Here is a 20764-nt window from a genome sequence, read left to right as displayed (position 1 = left end):
ACGATCCGGGCACTCGGTGGTAAAAAGGAGGAACGGCCATTATTTATTTAAAGGCAACTGCCAACATTCCGTTCATCATTTAGCCCTGAGGAAGACCTTCCGAGGTCGAAACATGTTGGTAGTTACCTTTTTAATAAATAAAGGCTGTGCTTCCTTTTTACTCCTGAGTGCCCGGATCAAGCCAGACAACTATGCCACAATATCTGAATGAATACTATGTAGTCTGTAATTCCATTTCTGCAAGCTTTATATGCTTCAACTAATTATGATTTACAGTGGGACCTATTTCTGCGCCTGCAAAGACGAAACGGAAGTGGAGGGAGGCAGGGCATCAGCTTTACTCCCTTCTCATTTTAAGCGCTTCCGTTGCACAGACTGTTTAGGGCGAAAGCATTTGAAAACTGTGTGACCCAACAATCTGGCTCGAGAGACTCCAGGTGTTGTATTAACGCCCACTGCTTGTCTGGGTAAATGCAGAGGACTAATTTCACATAATGTGCAGTGACAAAATACCTCACATGCACTGGTGCATGTGGATTGAGCACCAGTGATTTAAGATAAGCACTTTAATCATTAAAGTTAGGTTTAAAGTTGAATTATAAAGCACAGAAGTTTAGCACTTTTTTTAAATGGATTTTAATGATAAATAAGTGCATGGATGGTCCTTGACATGGAAAAGGTTCCAAACCCCTGCACTTGAGAAAATGCCATGGGGTCACCAAAATATGTAGGGTTCATACTGCAAAATTAGATAATGAGATTAGAGATGAGTTGTAAAGTTGACATTTTGGCCTGAGGGAGGCACCAGAGGAAAGAACATGGGGTCACTCTCATGGTTAGGGATTAGCCTTCAGGGAGCATTGAGGTGCTCAGTATGTTTCATGACATTCTGGCCATTAGACGTTTACATATTGCGCGCAATTGGATATTGTGGCAGAAGGCTGGCAACAGAGTGAAGGCCATCAGGCCACCAAAATCAGTAGTCCATCGTCCAGGGAGCATGAAGGTGCATAGCAATCCAGTCACTCATTTTCGAGAAATCTTGTTTGGGACCAAACTGGATGGATGGATGGATGGATGGATGGATGGATGGAAGGACGCTCATTTAGAGCGTCACTGAAAAAAACAAAACAAAAAAGCATATGGGGTGAAACGTAATCAGTAGGTATTGTGACAGTCCTATGGCCTCTGTCAGGGCTTGTACACACAAGTGTGTGCTTCTCTTGTCTTTCACTGTGCTGGGTCCTGGTTGGAGTGGTGGCAATCAGGGATTGGAGGCAGCTGGCCAGGGCCTAGTAACTAACATCCACACTTCACAGTGCACTTCCTCTTCCACTTGGGCCACACCTGAGCATGGCCAAACCAGAGCATTTTGTTTTCTGTTGTACCTTTATTTGTTGTTAGTTCATGGGCAGTTTAGTTTCCCTATCAGTGTTTCGGAGACTGCATATTGTGTTATTTCTAATACTTACCGAAGTTATAGTGACTGAATGAGGTGGTTTTCATGCGGTACATATCTTTGAATCGGCACGGATTGTTGAAAACAGAAAAGCTGTGACATTCACATGCACATCCATGCCAGTGACAACATATTGTGTTCGACAACATAGTCCATAACAGAATGTGCAAGCGCAGAGAGTTATAAGTCCAGTACCCATCAAACCACAGCGTGAAAGCGATTGAATCCTGCTGTCTGCCGTCATGTATCTATGTGCTGTTGCTCCTTTGTGCCTGCACCCTTCCTTTTTTCATTTTTTTACCCAGTTCTGTTGTGCTTGTTAACAGTCATCTTTCTCCTCTCAGGGCATAGTAATTTATTTTAGTCAACACATAAAACATTTTTTTGCCACCACCATCCTAAAAAGCATCAATGCAGTTTGAAAAGCAAGCATACTGTATATGTCTCCTTATTGGGGCCATATTAACAGTAAATTGATTTTTGCCTGAAATAAAAGGTCACGATAAATGATTTCTGAGAGGCTGGCTCTGCTATTTATTAGCCCCCCATCTACAATCTATGAATTCACCGCTCCTGTTCCTCTCAGGGGGCAGAACAAAATAGGAAAGCAAGGAAGCTTCTTTCAAAATGTCACTTCGTAATGTCAAACCATGAATTATATGTCAGAGTATCGCAAAACACCTAGTAGTCTTCCTAATATAGGTTTGCCTTCATCTGATAAATTGGCTCCATTGGCTGTAAAGCTTTTGAGTGGTTTTGCTGCCTCCCAGTACCCAGTGTCACCCTCTCCCAGTGGGAGACTGGCTTGCTCCCAGCAGGCGGTTGTGGGACTTGGCAGACTCTCACAATCAACATTGTCCCTGCTCCAGTGGTAGTTTGCAGGTGGATAATAAACTGACTATGTTTTAAGTCCACACACTTTAAGGTTGTAATAGACGGCTAGCACCTTTACTGAACATGCTGAGCTCAGAAGAGGGAATGGAATTCCACACTGTCCAGTTATTAAGGGTGTAAATCTAAGATCTTACAACCTGATTCTATATACTGTACTAATGGCTAGAGCACAGAGGGACATGGGTTGATATTAATGGTCTTAACTCAAACAGCTAAGCTAGCATAGCTGTCTGAGAGCAGACCTGTGTGACTGTTTGATGTATATCTGTAGAGTAAAAAATGTGGGAACAGTGCAGTTTACGAACACAAAGAAGCATTCCTTCAGTCTCCCCTCTACCACCACCGTTAGTGTGTATTGGAAACCCTGATAAAGAAATTATCACAGCAAGCAATTGAAGCCATAAGATAGCTCCACATTTTTAAGTTTAAATGTAAGTTAATATATATTGTATGTTGAAGTAACATGACTGCAAACATGTGAGATCACCACCATAGACTTTGATTTAGTCAAAAAAAGATTACTGTTTCCACAGTAATCAGATTTTTTTTATTGTTAAGTTTCTAGGTGAAAGTATTTGTATTTGCAAAAGTTTTGACATGCAAGTTTTAAAATTTCAATATTTCAAACAAACTTTTCAAAGTAAGAAGTTCAAGGATGTGTGTCCGAAGTAAGCTGAATATGTAAAATTTTGAATGCAGTTTTTAAGTGAAAGTATGAAGGAGTTGTGAGGTGCCAAAGTTTTCCATTGACTTTATACTTTTAAAGCTAAATCAAAATCTATAAAACATTTCCAAGTCAGGACTACAAGCACGCGTGTTACTTAATTACTATTTCGGTGCCAAAGTTTTGGAGAAGAATAATATACTGTATAAAGAATGAGGAGAACATTCAAGTTACTACTGCTACATTAAAAAGGATGCACCAACTTTCATGGTCTCAGCACATATATTTTAAAGAAGCAAGTGCCAAATGTCAGTACATTTTATTCTGGCCAAAAATAATCAATAATATTCGAACTGAATACTGAATATATTTGTGCGTCAGAAGCAGAACAAGTGTGTGTCCACTTTTCCTTAATAATTAACATAGCATAACACCACAATGGTAGAGGCATGATTGTGTGTGTGCATATGTGCGTGCATGTGTGAGTGTGTGAGTACATGAGTTTTATGCAAGCTCTATACCTCTGATTTACCTATAAATAACCTACCTATAAAAGTAAATATACCTATAAAAGAGAGGGTGAGAGACAGACAGGGAGAAAGAGAGAGAGAGAGAGAGATGGAGAAAGAGAGAGAGAGAGAGAGTGTGTGCTTCTTTTGCAGCCCCTTTGATTTACCTAAAATACCTATAAAAGAGAGGGTGAGAGAGAGAGAGAGAGAGAGAGAGAGCATGTGTGCGTCTTTTGCAAGCTCTTACCTTTGATTTACCTATAATTACCATTGGATTTACCTTCAATGACTCCCTCGCTAAGCCAATCTCTCAAATTGGATTCCTGCATAAAGTAGCTTTCTCTGCAGACTGGTATCCCTCACCTCTGCCTGATCACATGATACCCCCCCCCCATCCCCCCATCCACCACCACCACCACCACCACTGCTGGATTACCATACCAGAGCAAGTGTGCAGAAAAAAAAACCTTACGTTGAGGCTTGACTGGTCTCAGTTTGCCCGACTAGATGCGGTCGCCTAATTTATATGCTCCGTTCGCAAGATGGTGTCACGTCGAAAAGGGGGGCAGATGATGATTTTCAACGCATGTGACATCGTCGCGCGACCAAGTATGCATCGGGCTTAATGCAGACACCCGCCACCCCCGCCATGGGAATGGACTGATGATAACTCTATCTCTCATCCAAATGATGCAATCTGCCTCAGTACATAAACGCGGGTCACGTCATCGGGGGAGAAGGATGGAGGAGGAGGTGGAGGAGAGAGAAGAGTGGAGAAATGAGAGAGGAGAGAGAGTGCAGCCACTGTATTTGCAATACTTAAGCATAATTAATAGGAGAATTGCTTCACTAGTAAAGACCACGCCTTTAAACAATAACGTTGATTTGAGTTGTTAATTTAAGAAGCATGGAAGATTGAAATGGAAAGAGTGGCGAAGAGGATGAAGAGATGGGGGATGAGGGGTAAAGGGGTGTGGTGATCAAGAAATGATGGGTGAGGGGATGATGAAGCCTGATGGTGATGGATGACGTGATTGGAGCAATTATTGTTATTGTGGGGTCTGCGTACCCCCAGGGGTCCTTGGGGGGGTTTCAAGCGGTTCCCTCGGGAAATAAGTTAATATAGCATCAAAATCAGTTTAACCACTTTAATCCCATTTTTGTACTTCTGCTATTCAAAAACAGTCGATCTACAAGCTCACAACGCATCGCAATGCGTTGTGAGCTTTTCAAAACATTTGGAAAAATATACATACAGCATTTAACGACACAAAGCTTCTCTTATGGGGTTCCCCGGCACAAAATCAATTTGGGGGGTCCTTGACATTGTTTGAGAACCACTGTAGTAGAGCAACGATTCTCAAACTTTGTCATGTCAAGAACTCCCAAATGAATATGCAATCATCCGCAGACCCCTATTTGAAAATATTCACGCTTCTTTTTAAAATAGCCGATCTACAGTACAAGCTCCCAACGCATCGCATCGCGACTCAATGTGAGCTTGTAGACCCCCTGGAACCCCCTCAAGGACCCTGGGGATCCCTGGACCCTGCTTTGAGAACATAGACCGTAAAAAATATGTCACGCCCCTGGTTTCTACAGACCGTAAATTAAGCCAATTTTTCAGTGATTTCAAATCCGCCAACTTTCTATATCCGGTCCGAAAAATTGACTCGGAAATTAATGCTATTGGTTGGGACCAGAGCGGGGGGTAGGAATTAATGCTATTGGTTGTACTAGATTGTCAATCAAAATCATCACTAGGTAGCCACGCCCCAGCATACCCTACTTTATCATCAATTTTAAAATAAATGGGACCATAATTTACCAAAAGGCATATCATGGTGATAGAAAGAAGACTTTAAACAAGCGACTGGAAGCATATAGTATTTATGACAATGTTTAATAAGGTAATCAAATCAAGTGTAAAGTTCGGCAAAAACCCATTCGCTGGCCTGGACCACTGCCGTAGCGGTCCAGGCACCTAGGCTTAGTGTAGACTGACAGCGTGTCGCAGGTTTGAGTCCCGATCCGGACGGCCTTTGCTGCATATCACTCCCCATCTCTCTCTCCCCATTTCCTGTCAGCCTACTATCCTGTCAATAAAGGCATAAAAGCCCAAAAATAAATCTAAAAAAATAAATAAAAAACATCCGCTTGAATTGAGCCTAATTGCTTCTGACATGTAGCAGGGGTGAAACAGCGAGACTACAGGCCATTCATATGAACTGTCACTTCCTATATAGCCTCAATTTACAAGCTGGATGCCAGCCTCTTGTTTGAGAACCACTGTAGTAGAGGACGAGGGGAAGAGAGAAAGAGAACGAAGGGGATGAAGTGAACAAGGGACTGATGAGCGAGGAGCCAGGGACCAGATGCAGGTGTGGCACAAAGGAGATAATATCACTCCACCAGGATGAGCTCGCTGAAATTTGAGCGCAGCCACATGCATTCGCAATAAACAACCAATTAATAGGACAATTCTTCGTCTTGTGCCGGAGCATTTATCCTCACACTTGCACTCTCTATTATGTCTCAACATTAAAGATGTAAATTGGATAATGCAATTACTGGGAACCGTGAATATTTTATCCAGGGATGGGGATTGGCCCTTAAGCCTCATATCAGTGTTTGCCTGCCGTCTGCTCCTAGAAGACACAAACTGTCCCAATCATCAGTTTTAGCCTTCGCCTGCCTCACAGTACTGATGTCAGCACTGTGTGCCCATTAGTCCTACGGCCCATTATTCAGATGTCCCAATAGTCTGAAAATGTTTAGGTTAGTGTGAGGTAGGGTTAGGTTAGTGTTAAGGTTAGGGTTAGGCTTAATTATAATGTGCATCGTCGGACCATGGTTCTTGGAACTATGGGCTGTTGGACTGATGGCATGGCACCAGCACTGCTACATTTTGTAGAGAACACACACACACACACACCCGGTTCGGTGCCAGCATGCTCCTTCCTGGGTTAGTGTCGAATTGTCCTTGAGCGACACACTGAACCCGTTACTGCTGCTGATAAGCAGGTTGGTGCTTTGCATGGTTTCCTCTGCCATTGGTGTGTGTGTGAATGTGTGAATGTAATGCACATTGTAAAGCGCTTTGGATAAAGGCGCGAAATAAATGTACTGTGCACGCATGCGCGCGCGCGCGCACACACACACACACACACACACACACACACACACACACACACACACACACACACACACACACACACACACACACACACACACACACACACACACACACACACACACACATCCATACATGTATGTGCAAACACTCTCACCCATGTATGCACACACTTGCATAGACACACATAACGTCAATATTTGGTTGCTTACATGCAACATTCCCTGCTGTTGTCATCTCTATGTGGTTTTAAAGCAGGCCTGCCCAGCATGTGTTTGCCGATACAGATGTCCCCACCGCTGTAATTGAAAATGATGAAGAGGCTGCCCATGTGTGGGGATATTGCTCGTGGAACACTTATGAATCAAAGTGACACAGCTTTCGTAATTGATGGTCCTTTTTTATTTTCTTTTTCTTTTTTTTTTGGGGGGGGGGCCATCTGTATCGGTGCTTTCCCATTTTTATGTTGCACAATAGCTTGACTTGACTCGTGTCAGAGAGATACACAGCAGCCCAGCTCTTGTCAGCTTTAAATCAAACAGCTTTCTCTTTTCTCGGGCGACAACAGCTGTGACGAATTCTATGTCACAACAATTGGAAGAATTATGTATGTGGGCGTACGATGATCCCGCTCGCACACTTAGAGAGAGAGGGGGAGAAATGGAAACACAATGATCACGTATGCATGCGCATGGCCTCAAGCTACGGGTCTCCAAGGTCCTGAGGACAGTCACCACGTGACCACGATAAGCTCCGAACGAAAGTGAGAAAGTGATAAAGCATGAGAACCTGCCGTACGAAGCAATAGAAGGCCACATCTGTCCATCGCCTTCCCTGGAGGATCCATCCCTCCTCCAGCGCTGTGCCCTTTGACCCAGGAAGTCTAATTAGCTCGCTCTGGCACTTTTATGTGAAAAGGAGGGAGAAATGCAGAGCCACGAATATGCAGATGAGACACCCAGCCCTGGGCAACCTTAATCACTCAGGAGTTTGAGTCAAGGTCTTGGGCACTGTCACACGGCAAAGCCTACATGCTTTGCTGTGTGGAAAGTTCCAAAAAAATCCACAGCTTGGGTGACAGGAGTGAGAAGAGTCTAGTTTGCTCGGAACGTTAGTCCAGGCTGTCGTAGGGACTGCTGACCAATGTGTGCGGGACAGGGTGTTAAAGCGTTGGGTCATTTGCTAATTAATTATGGTGTAATGCTTTACACAGTTTACACATTTGGCTTTGCTACTTTATATGATGCACAAACAGTAGACAATTCTATGAAGAAAATAAAACAATACTGTACCGTTCACACAGTGAAATGAAATGAATGACGTGTGTGTGCGTGTGTGTGTGTGCATGTGCGTGTGCGTGTGCGTGTGCGTGTGCGTGTGTGTGTTACAGTGTGTGTGTGTCTGGGGATCTCAGGATATGAGGTAATAATGGCACTCTATTGATTGACATTTCGCTGTTATTTTGTTTTTCATCATAATGATGTGTTTTTCAAGCCAGGCATGGAAATTACCTCCCACCGATTGTATAATAACAGGTTGTCAGCTGTCAACTTATTGTCTGGAGGATAACAACTTTATTGTTTTCCATCACTGTGTATTGACAGCAGCGTTGTGACTTACAGTACCACAGACAAAATGCTGTTATCAGAGTGTATGCCGATGTAGGCCATCAGGGGTTTGTGGTCATTCAAATTCACAGTTGCATTTTAATGTCATCAGTCACACTATAATGTGATTCCCCTTTAGGTCCACTGGCATACTATGATTACAAGTAATATTAAACAGCAATAGGGTTCTGTTATGTCCATGGTATTGTCATGCAGAGTATCCGTATGAGAACAAAGCTTTACAGTTTTCATAAATTGTCTCCATAGGGAATCTCAAACCTCTAGTAAAGCAATGTTCTCAGTCCACCAGCCTAATGCTAATGCCTGCTCTCGACAGAAAGGCCCATATGCACTACAAAGCTATGCAGTGGGAAAAAGAGCTCTGAAATTTGCATAATACTTTTCCAGACAACCAATTACTTTGAGGCATTATTTGTTGTTCTTTTCCATTCTGTGGTCTAGTTTTTGAAACTATTCACCACGTTACGAATGTATATTCATGACAGGGCTCCACGCAGGTCATTAGCAGTATGTGTAGGTAGAGTATATGGCATTTAAACAAACTGTGCCGTTCAAGAAGAGTGTGAATGCGTCTAAGTGTTCTCAGTAGCTAGACTACCATAATTACTAGGAAAGGCTTGATTAGAATGCTGAAGGAAAAGTAAAGAGTTCAACTCTTTGCTTTTGGCTCTCATGGATCTAGATTTCAAAAGCAACTGAATCAGATTCAACTTCATTGACACATCACATGATTATACGTGTAAAATAATGGGTGAAATAATATTTCTTTGCAAACTCTCAACATTGCATTTACAGGAGGATTTGCAGTACAATAGGGAAAGAGAGAATAGAGAAGAAAGGAACACAGAACACAAACAAGAAGCCACAGTCAAATCAAATATACAGTATATATATACAAAGTCCAGTATACATCAGGAGCATGATCAAAAATTAGGAATGGATAAATGGTCCTAAAGAACGCAGAAATATTTCTTGTGCAGGTGTAAAATGGCATAGCAGCAGGCACTATAACATCACAGAATCATGTGCATGGTTAAAGTGACATGGATACAGTAAATATATGAAAAACTGAGCATCTGGTTTAAAAACATCAAATAGCAGCAGGATTGAAATTTCACCATGTGCGTGTTGTGTGACCCATTTGAGGTAACTTGAAATCCCTGACCCGCTCCTCTGTGGTATACCATGTTGTTGACTTTGAGAGCAAGGTTGTTTTCCGGGCACCATCGTGTCAGTGATCTGACCTTGTCCCTGTAGGCCGTCTCATAGTAGTTCAATCAGGCCCATGGCACTGTTGTGTCCACAGGATACTTCTTGATGACGTTGGAGCTGTCCATGGCCAAACAGTCGTATGTGTACAGGGGGCCAGAGCATAGGGCTCAGCACCCAGCCTGTGTTGAAGGTCTGTGAGTGCCTCATGTGATCTTGTACACTCACTACCTGGTATAGTGACCTGACAGGAAGCCCAGTATCCAGCTGCGACATGGCCAGATGCATGTCTAGTCTTGCAGGAACGATAGTTTTGAATGCTGAGCTGTAGTCTACAAACAGCATTTGCACATATTTGTTTCTGCCCCTCGTCGAGAAAGGGCGTTGTGAAGAGTCATGCCAGTTGGATCTATTGACAATATGCAAATTGCCATGGGTCCAGCCTGGCAGGCATCACAGAACAAAGGTAGTAAATAGAAAGATGTACGGTATGTAGAAAGAAAATGGCTTTTAATGGGTCTTATTGAGGTTCTTGTTCATCCCATGTGCTTTATTGTATGAGCTGCAGTGTATACGGTATTACACACTCCACCCCTATGCCCCAGTTTGTTAATTGAGTATACTATCATTTCAATGTTTGTTTAAAACGAAGGTCTTGTGTCCTCCGTTTGATCTCTTTGGTTATGGTGATTAGGTGCTGTGTTGTATGCCTTGCTACAAAACAATTCCCCATTAGAGATTATATAGTACGTCTTCAACTTGAACTTCAACTTGTACTTCAACTTGAGAGGTAATTATTTCAGCTATTATGCCTTTGTGTTTACAACAAAATGTTATATTCTTTCTTGTTTTTTCTTGTCTATGCATAGTACTGCATGTCTTTATCTACTGTACCCATTGTTGTGCATGAACGTGCTAAAAGAGTAAGACCATGTTCATTCAACGTAGGCTTACTCATGATTTTGGTGAGCAGTGGAATGACAATAGCCCATCCATTTGCAGCTAATGAATGAGAACGTGAGCATCATTAACTCCTGTAAGAGTTAACGACACTCACTGTTGGTGAATAAAGACGCTAACAGCTGTTACTTAGGACAAATGTGACTACTGTAGCACATTTCTAAATACCAAGAACGGTGGCATCCTTGGGAAGAATACACTTGTTTATTTAACTTGTGGAGAATGTTTTCTGAAGTTCATAAGACCAGAGAATGCATCTTTCTAGTTTGAGACAGAATTGTACTGTATTTGAAGTCACATGATCAATGCATTGCAGCTCACTGTTCTTTTTTTTTTTTTTTTCCTATAATTTTTATCCCACGATTTTGTAACCCACATTTTTTCACCCAGTGCCAATTGCCTATGTAATCCTGGGCACTACCTACCCTCTGCCAGCCTAGGGAGAGCCCAAGCTGAAGCTCATGCCTCCTTCAATGCATGAGGAGCAAGCAGGCCGCTTCTTATCACCCGACAGGGGGGAGTTTCCCTGGTTGGACATAGCGCGTGGAAGGAACACGTTATTCCAACCAGTTCCCTTCTCCTCCATCAGGCGCCCCGGCTGACCAGGGGGAGGCAGTATAGTGACCAGGATTACTACATGTTTTTGTGAGGGTATTAACTACCCTAGGAGACACGGGGAGAACATGCAAACTCCACACAGAGTAGGCCCTTTCGCCAACCCCACCTAGGGTATGGGCGCCGATGACGTGGAGGAGAGAACGCAGCTCACTGTTCTAATCAGCTGTGTGTATTTCTGTCAACACAGTGGGACCTCACTCTGAAAAGTCAGGAGTGATTTCCATTGCATTTCCATTACAGTATACATACGCTGCACCTCTTTTCAGTTTCTGCAGCATATGAACCATTGTTAATGTGGTAAAACATATACTTACAGTACATAGTTTGTTTTTCCTTTGCTTTTTTCTTGGCTATTAAAAGTCATCTCTGTGAATCAATGATCCATTCATTCATTTAGTTTGTGAAGTTGGCAGTGGCAATTATTGGAGTCTGGAAATGAATGGGTTGGAGGGGGCTCTATTGAAAAAGAATTGCTCGGAGCAATTCATTAAACAAAATGAATAAATGAACGTGAACTAGTTCATTTTTGGGACAGTGAACTTTGAGCTCATGTGAGGGAGCTGGAGAACATCCCCGGCCTCGCCAAGGTGAAAACAGACACGTGCATATTGCCATGTTTGTTTGACACAACAGCCTAATACAGAAAGTTTATTTTGGTTATGTTTTGATTTACTTTAAGGGAATCCTACTAATTGTAGTGTTGTTTATATACTGTGTGGTAGGAACCTTTGTATCGGGCACTGTGTTGGCTCTCCGTCTCTATATAATAATATAGTAATATTGTGGTACACATAACCACTTATATCACTGATGAGGTCTAACTACCGCAAGGCGTGTTTTCATAGAGCACAAACACATATGAATGCAGCCTCAGGACTCCAGCTGATGTCAATCAGTTTGTTCAGGCTGCTAATTACCATGTCAGGCTGTACCAAGTAGTCAGAGAAGAGAAAGGGGAGTGGGTAGAGGTTTTGTTTTGGTTAGTTTGTACATATTTCCTGTATCTGTAACTCTTACTGCTATGCTGTCTCTGGCGCCTGAAATTTGCCTGTGGACCAATAAAGGTATTTATCTATCTAAAGTTATTGGGGGAGTTTTACAGTGCCGTTTTGACTGTAGAGGTGCTGGTGGAGTCCTTTATACCCCAGGTAGATTAGAACAACAGTCATCATAGCCATCAGAGAGATGGGGCCAGGTTGGAACCTACTGTAACCTGTGATAACTGTAAGACCATGTCCACAGAAAGCATTCAGAGTCAGAGTTGGATAGTAGTAGATAATCTATGCATGTGAAACTTCATTTTCATGTGGATGAGAGGCACTAATGTACAGGAAAATCTCAGTTCAGAAAAACAGCCATACGTGTAGCCCGGCCGGGCCTTAATTCAGTCTACCTGAAGGATTGATAAAACATATCCCTACTGGCGATAAAAATGAAGGATCAGACGGGGGGATATCAAAAGCAGAGTTATGGATTTCCCTCCTCATCCCCCCCAGAAAATCGAACCCAAGATACACCTTCCTAGAGACACTAGTACTGTATTAACTACTCTGCAAATGTTCTCTTACATTTTGGTTTACTTTTTCAAACAAAACTTTGGGGTCTTTGGGGTCATTACTCTTAATGCATGAAGCCCTTTTTAATCGACAGCGGTACCTACCAGATAAAATATTGACAACACTGAGGGCTATCGGCTCATTAAGGACCAGGCCTTCTTAATAAGCCTGAAGAGTTCAATGCAATATTAATGGTGTAGGATTTCTCACAGCCGTCATTTCCAGAAGACCCAAAGAGCCTGTCCGAGAGGTGTCCTAATTATTGATGGGCCAAATTATAAGAAAGTCTTCATTACATCTCCTCGTCGATGAACAATTCATGAGAGCTTGCAGAGTGCACTCCATGCTAATGACAAAGTGTGATAAAGATAATAAAACCCTGCTTTTAAACACTTTCAACATGGTGTCCCTATTTTGGGCGTATCATTATAGGCATATATATACTGTTATATACTGTATATACTTTTTTTTTTTTAAAGTAAAGTAAAACAAAAACATGAAATAAAAGAAAAAAGCCTCCTGGGCTTATGTTGTTCATGTGTGTATCATCCACATGCTGCCTATTCTGTTTGAGACGATTTCTTTGTTTCTTTCTTTGTTGTGCACATACCTGGAATTTGTCTTATGCATTTAAGCCATCCTAAACTACAGTATAAGGGTACGTTGGCTCAGTGTCTAGCACTGCCAGACTCACATCAAGACAAGAGTGTCCATGGGCTTGAAGCTGAACCCAACTGGGGCCTTTCTGTGTGGAGTTTAGGAAGGGTTAAATGCAAACGACAACTTCTGGGTATGTGTGTAAAAAAAAAAACATACCCAATCATTTTTAGCACCATCCATGGGCCAACTCCATCTATAATGTCAGTGCTTTGCTGTTTCTAGTTGTACTCCAAACTGGATATACTCAAGCTCACTTTAAATTAGAGGAAGAAATTAGAGAAAAAATGGTAGGCCTAATTATTAAAAAGTTAATTGCATTGCTTGGAACATTCTGTCCATTAATGCTAATTATTTGAAGCCTGAGGAGCCAATTGCTTTTGAATTTGAAATATGGATGTCAGTCCGTGCGTTCACTATTTTTTGTGATAAATTTCATAATATTTTCTCAAACAAATAGTATTGCATTGACCGTAACTGTGTGTGACACTCAAGCCTTTATATGACATGGTTTAATACTGTACCTGCAAAACAGGGCCCCGCTTGTATTTATATACACAAACACATGCATATGCATTACATTAACCCATGGGTCACAGTTACAATTATGCTTGGTGTTTTTGATGTCTCCCATTCATGTCCTTGGTAGTCCGACGTGACGTCCTCTCGTGGTTATCAACGTTTCCCAGCCGGACACTCTAAATGGACCGCCATTGTTCTGTACTGCAGTGGAAACATGTTTGTTTAGCCTCCTTTAATTAAAAAGCAACACAAAAACACTCCTTGAGTGCTCTCAGTAATCAATTATAAACAAATTTGTCTCTGCACTTAATGACGACTTGTCAGAAAAAATATGGCAGGTGCTTGTTGACGGGACTAGACCATTCAGAGGAGAAAGAAGAAGTGCACGTAAAGAATTCAAACAAAAGAGGAAAACAAGAGAGAGGGGGGGATAAGAAGGGCTGGCAAATGAGTGTCTGAGTTCTCCTATTGATGTGACTGACTTGTAGCTGTACACCCACTCTCACACTCTTAAGAGCCCCCCATATCTCTCTCTCTCTCTCTCTCTCTCTCTCTCTCTCTCTCTCTCTCTCTCTCTCTCTCTCTCTCTCTCTCTCTCTCTCCACTCACATTTCTTTCTATCGCCTTCCCTCCCTTTGCTCTTTTCTCATCTATTCCTCCATCCTGATAATATCGGAGAGATGCTCCTGTGATCACCCCAGAGGGACTACAGTATGCATTCACATCTGTGTCCTATTAAAATTTGGCTTGCACAAGAATACACTGACCTTCACATGTGCAACTACATTTGCTGTCTTTGTTGGCTCGGCACCCTGTTATTTATCCTCTTTCATAAAGGTCCCTTCTTCCAGCTTCCGCTCTATTCTTGCCGTTTCTTTGGTCTTCCTCTGTGCCTTTTTGTTCTGCCACACCATTTGCACCTTGAATACCTGAGTTTCCCATGGAGATACAATGCGGGATGCTTTCTTCTCTCTCTCTCTCATTTCTCTGTTGCTGTTCTATATTCAGGGCTGACTGAATGGTAGAGTCTCGCTTTGACACAATTAAGATGAGGCCACGTGGAATAGTAACGACAGCGCCCACTCCCCCATGGTGACGGCTGGACATTGATGTCTCCCATAAAACAGGCAATTAAGTACGCACAGCCTCACAGTTAGCACACGCACACGCACACGCACACGCACACGCACACACACACACACACACAACACACACACACACACACACACACACACACACACACACACACACACACACACACACACACACACACACACACAGACACACACAGACACACACAGGCACAATTATGCTCAGAGTAACATGGTAGACGTAACAAGGACACAGTATCGATATACATTATGGCATTTTGTGGAGAGACGGGAAGACCTCTCCCCTACACAATAGCGGTCCCCTGCTGATGTTCCCCCAGCAGGCTGGCTCATTATGGAAGCCCCTACAGAGGTCGCAATTAGCCAGGCACCCAGTCACCCATGGCAACACTCGCCACTCTGGCAAGCCTTTGTCAGTGGGCCTGACCTCAAGCACAACGGCTGCAGCTTGGGATCCTCAGGTGTCACTAAGCACAGCTCACGAGCGGGTAACTCTGCTGGAGAGATGGCGATGTCACACTGCCTCAGCTTTTGTGCTGCCGGCAATGCTGCTTTGTTACTGTATGCGCTCTACAGGTCCTGCTCTTTATCCCCACGCCATTTCATGTGTTGTGTTGTCATCATTCTTTCTCCTTCTTGCACATAGAGTCTGTTCATTTTCTCCCCGATACAGAAAACACCCATTGTTCCTTTACACATCTGTGGGTGCTATTACTCACAGCCTGCGGTGTGAGACTATCCTCCCGCGGACTGTGTGATATTAGCCGGCCATGTCTGGCGGCGAATGTTTCATCCTTCATCATTTTTATTTTGTATTATTATGATTTTCTTTTTTATCTCCGCCAAGCCAGGCCCTGGACGGTGTCTTGTGTGGGTTTGAAGCTGAGCTCATGGTGTTGTCACTGTCATGCCTACAAAGGCAAAGGAGCCTTGCAGCCTTCCATCACTGTCTCCAGAAGAGTGACATGTCCCACAACAACACATGCATGCATGAATGCACATGTACAGTATGCATATGGACAAAGCCCATGTGATGAGAGCAAACCACGCACACGCATGCACGCATGCACGCGCACACACATTTGGTCTGAGCAGGTTTTTTTGTGGATCTCTGGTTGGAGCTCTGTATTGTGGCAGGGGTCGCTGCTGTGGAGTATTTTGTTCAGTGGCAGGGGTCTTACCGTCTCTCCAGCTCTTGTTGAACGGAGACACACTGCCGAGATGTACGCCAACCATTTTATTCTGAACAGAAACGAAACAGAATTAATTTCAGTTGATACATTCATTTATCCTTGACATTGACTACACTATGACTGATTTATAGTCATTAACCTTTATCATACTTAAAAAAGAATGTTAGTTCAGTTCACAATATAAGCTGTTGATCGTTTCTAACCTTTATAACAGTTAAACATAAAGAACGCTCAGGTCAGCGCTAAACGCTATTGATAGTCTTGAACCTATAAAAGCTAAACATGTTAGTTCGGTGAATTATTTTAGTTCACCGTAGCCGTGACAAGATCCAGCAGCCAACAGAGACATCAAATCACATTAACCTATCGCTGGCATGCCTATAAATGGGTTATGCTGTAGCAAAACTCAGGAAGGCTAAATATAAAGATAAAAACGTGATGTTGAAATAAAAATATGTTTACTGCAAGTTCAGTCAGCTTTAAATCAAAGACTCGTACCTTTGACGAGTGTGGTGGAGGGCAGCCAGCAGCAGCCTGATATAACTCAAAGGCCTGACAGATGGCAACTAGAAAAGATTTACACACATATCTTTTAAAATAGCTGCCATTACATGTGAACATTATGAAAAAATAATGTTTTTAAGATCTTGTAAGATTACAAGTTTTGGTAGTTTCGTAACTCGATCACGTTCTTGTTTTTTGTCCTTGGAAACCTTCAATTTGTTTTAGGTTTTCATTTGCATTCCTTGTGCTGGTTTCAAGTCCTGACGCACGCACGCACACACACACATCAAGCAAGACCAACGCCACATAGCCTACAAATGCACAGATAAAGAAATATTCAGTATTTATGTGCCACAAGCTCTCTTTCCGTCTATAGGGGACAATAAAGGGATTACAGCTGAAAGTGCATCTAAAGCGACAACTGAGCAGGCCGGTAACAGAGCTATGCCCTCTGGGAAATTGACTGATGAAAAATCGCCTGTTCTGCATCAGAAGGGATTAAGAAATCAGTAAAGACTTTGATGCATTTCACCTTTTGATGAAACATGTCTGTCTGTATGTGTGTGTGTGTGTGTGTGTGTGTGTGTGTGTGTGTGTGTGTGTGTGTGTGTGTGTGTGTGTGTGTGTGTGTGTGTGTGTGTGTGTGTGTGTGTGTGTGTGTGTGTGTGTGTGTCTATTATCGGTCTCAGTCTCAGTAGATCTGGGTGTAGCAGGTGGCCATGATAGAAGTGCGTAAATAAAGAGGACACTCTGGGCTGTCAAGACTATCCTCCATCCTCCTCTCTGCTCCTCAGAAAGAATTACACCCCAGCCTTCAGCACTCGCTGGTGAATCTTTGAGTCTGCTCTTGTAAGCCAAGATTTACATGACAGCGAGTGGGATTTTAATGCATAATAGTGTCATCATGGGAGCCGTTTATAACGCGGCTCCTGGCAGGGCATATACAATTGGTCAGCAGCGTTGCAAAGAAGGCCTACTGACACTAGAAATTCTCGTGTAGAAAGACAATCGGAGATCTCCGCCTACTGATATGTCTGGGGAAATGTAAATTATTGAATGGGCTTGGCCATCGGAGAGAAACGGTGATAACAAACCTACGCCCACTGCTTTGAAAACCAATCCTGATACCATTGCAATATGAAGGATCGCTTTAAAGTCTTTGCATTGGTTCTGCGATTCTGTTATTTTATACATTTCAGATTTTATTCACCCAGTTTTAGCACATTCATTGAATTTAGATGTAGAAGTAGGCAGACAGCTCTGACTGTCTATGTGAGATTATAGTAATAGGAAAAGTCTTTTCATTCTTGCTGAATCTGGTTCTTTATAAATAAACCTGTATTTTGTCACGTTTATTATAACTGTTTTATTCCCTCAATATGGCTCTTAAATGCCATTTTATGTCTTTAATAACTTTTGTGCCTTATGTACAGAAATTTCAATTGCCTTTGTGTATGAGATGTGCTATACAAATAAACATGCCATGCCTTTCCTTAAAGCAAATCCCCAGAGAACAAGTTGGAGCTACAATTTATTCTTAAAGCCTTATTTGTATCCCTTAAGGTTCCATGATCGTCCAAATTAGAATGTGCAGTAGATGCGATATGTTTACTTTCATATAGCGGTGCCATTTGGGTTCTAGGCTGTACCGTTTATTATTTTGTAAGTTTATTCTGTTTTATACAGTAGCAACAGCAATGTACACCCTGGAAATGAGAGAAATACATTATGTCAACATGACAATGTAAAGTGTGCAGAGGGTCAACGCGACAATGGAACGTCATTTCATGCCAGAGGAGAAAAAACGGCAGTGTGTCTGCTTTTCATGATGATGGACCATGAACCCTTTGAAGCTGGCGCGCTTTAAGAACAGCTACTGACAATGGAACCGTTTCAGAGAAATGTTAAGTACTGTATACATTATTTAGGCTCTGCGGCAGAGCAGGGGCAAGATGCCATTTGTGCGTCACACTGAGAACTCTGCCAAGCAGTGAAATGAGAAAATCGACATGATTTGCACTCCTTGACAGTTTTGTTAACCTGTCATCAGTGGTACCATCCATCCATCCATCCACCTGTCTGTCTGTCTGTCTGTCTGTCTGTCTGTCTGTCTGTCTGTCTGCCTGTCTGCCTGTCTGCCTGCCTGTCTGTCTGTCTGTCTGTCAGTCTATCTATAGATAAATTATTCACACGTGAATGCACATAAAGAAAATGAGATTTCTGGATTAATGTACAAAAACAAAAACAATTCATGCAGAAAATTTGCATTGAAACGCAGATGACACAAGGGAGCATCTGTTGAAATCTTTCATCCGGCATTTTTTGCATGCAAAGAGAGTTAAATAGGTGGAGAATAAAGCAAGGCAGAATAATTTGCCTTGTACCTTGAAGTGTACACATCAAAGACCCGAGTATTTGGAGATAGCCGAGTTCCCAGTGAGAGAGAGAGAGAGAGAGAGAGCTGCGGATGCTTGCACCGGGATGGCCAGTTCACTGTTCAACACCAACTTTTTGATTTTAGTCTCCATCTGTTTTGAGTCTCTGAGGCTTAACACTTGAAAGAGACCAAAGCAATGATAAGCCGTTTTTCACCACAGATCTGCTGAGCCTGTGACATACACTTGGGGTGAGAATAAGCCTTTTGGGAAGAGAGCTCTGAGGGTATAAATGTCAGGCAAAGGACTTGAAAACAATATCATTATATAATAAACTTTAACACCTGTCAGACAAAAATTGCTTCACAGAAAAGCAGCAAAAAATAGTAAACAACATTGGCACTTGATATGGGATGAATGGATGGATCGATCTTAATTAAAAGAAGACAAAAGGAACATGGATTCACAACTATGGAAAAGTGCACATGTGTTAAATCCAGTATCGATGGAATTTTGAGCATCATTTGAAAAAGATACTGAAATGTGATGAATGCGTTGTGATGCCACACTTTTGACTATGCTGACCATACACTTTTGAAGAGTATGTGTTTTCCTGCAAGTTGGGCTTTAAAACAGTAAAAAAGTATACATTTTGTTCTATGGGTAGCCTACCACTACAGGAAAGTCCATGGGGTCACCAAAAGCATTAGGGATCGTCCTCCAGGCAGTCTGTAGTTTTAGAGACATGTTGTTTTGGAATAAAAAGTTGGATTCAACAATGACCCACCAACCAAAACAAACAAACCCCAGTGCCCCCCTGACCCCTCTCTCTCTCTCTCTCTCTCTCTCTCTCTCTCTCTCTCTCTCTCTCTCTCTCTCTCTCTCTCTCTCTCTCTCTCTCTCTCTCTCTCTCTCTCTCTCTCTCTCTCTCTCTCTCTCTCACACACACACACACAGAACAATGTATAAATGTGTTAAAGCTGTGTTACATTGCAACTTATAGAACTCTTACAAAACCATAAGAATTGTGCATTTTATGACAAAAACATTTCTATATTCACACAGGAAAGGTTAGCATATACTTTTGAAACAAAGGATTTTTCAAATGTACGTAAAGGTAGTAGCTCTGTTTGTATGTACAGTATTTCTGTGTGTGTGTGTGTGTGTGTGTGTGTGTGTGTGTGTGTGTGTGTGTGTGTGTGTGTGTGTGTGTGTGTGTGTGTATATATATATATATATATATATATATATATATATATATATATATATATATATATATATATATATATATATAAAATAATGTGTGTGTGTATATATGTGTGTATATATATGTGAAGTCAGTCCATCATTAGTATTTAACAGGCAATGCGAGGCCAGTTTTTTCCTATGGATGTGCATTCTACTGTATATACAGTATATCATTACTTGGTTGCTATTTTCCACTTCAAATTCAACAAAAGCTTGTCTTTCCTCTGGGAAATTGTCCACTATACAGTAAAATGTAAGCCAGCTGACAAGAATATCGTTCTACACATTTCAGCCCTAGTGTACATCTCTGAATAGAGGGCTTCCCTATCTGTAGCAACTTTTCAGACTTTGAAAAGGAAGGCTCCATAAGACAACTTTTTGAAAATAGAATACCCCTGGCTAGATATACTGTAGTACTTGACAAGGTTTGTAACATATATATGCAGCCTAACTCAGCTGAAAAAAAAAAACCTTAAAAGAATAGAAACCACAGTATTATCATACTGTCTAAAGGTATCACTAC

Source organism: Gymnoscopelus microlampas (genome assembly GCF_963454915.1).
Source record: "Gymnoscopelus microlampas genome assembly, chromosome: 5".
NCBI classification, from domain to species: domain Eukaryota; kingdom Metazoa; phylum Chordata; class Actinopteri; order Myctophiformes; family Myctophidae; genus Gymnoscopelus; species Gymnoscopelus microlampas.
The sequence above is the reverse complement of the archived record's forward strand: the minus strand, read 5'-3'. Positions refer to the sequence as shown.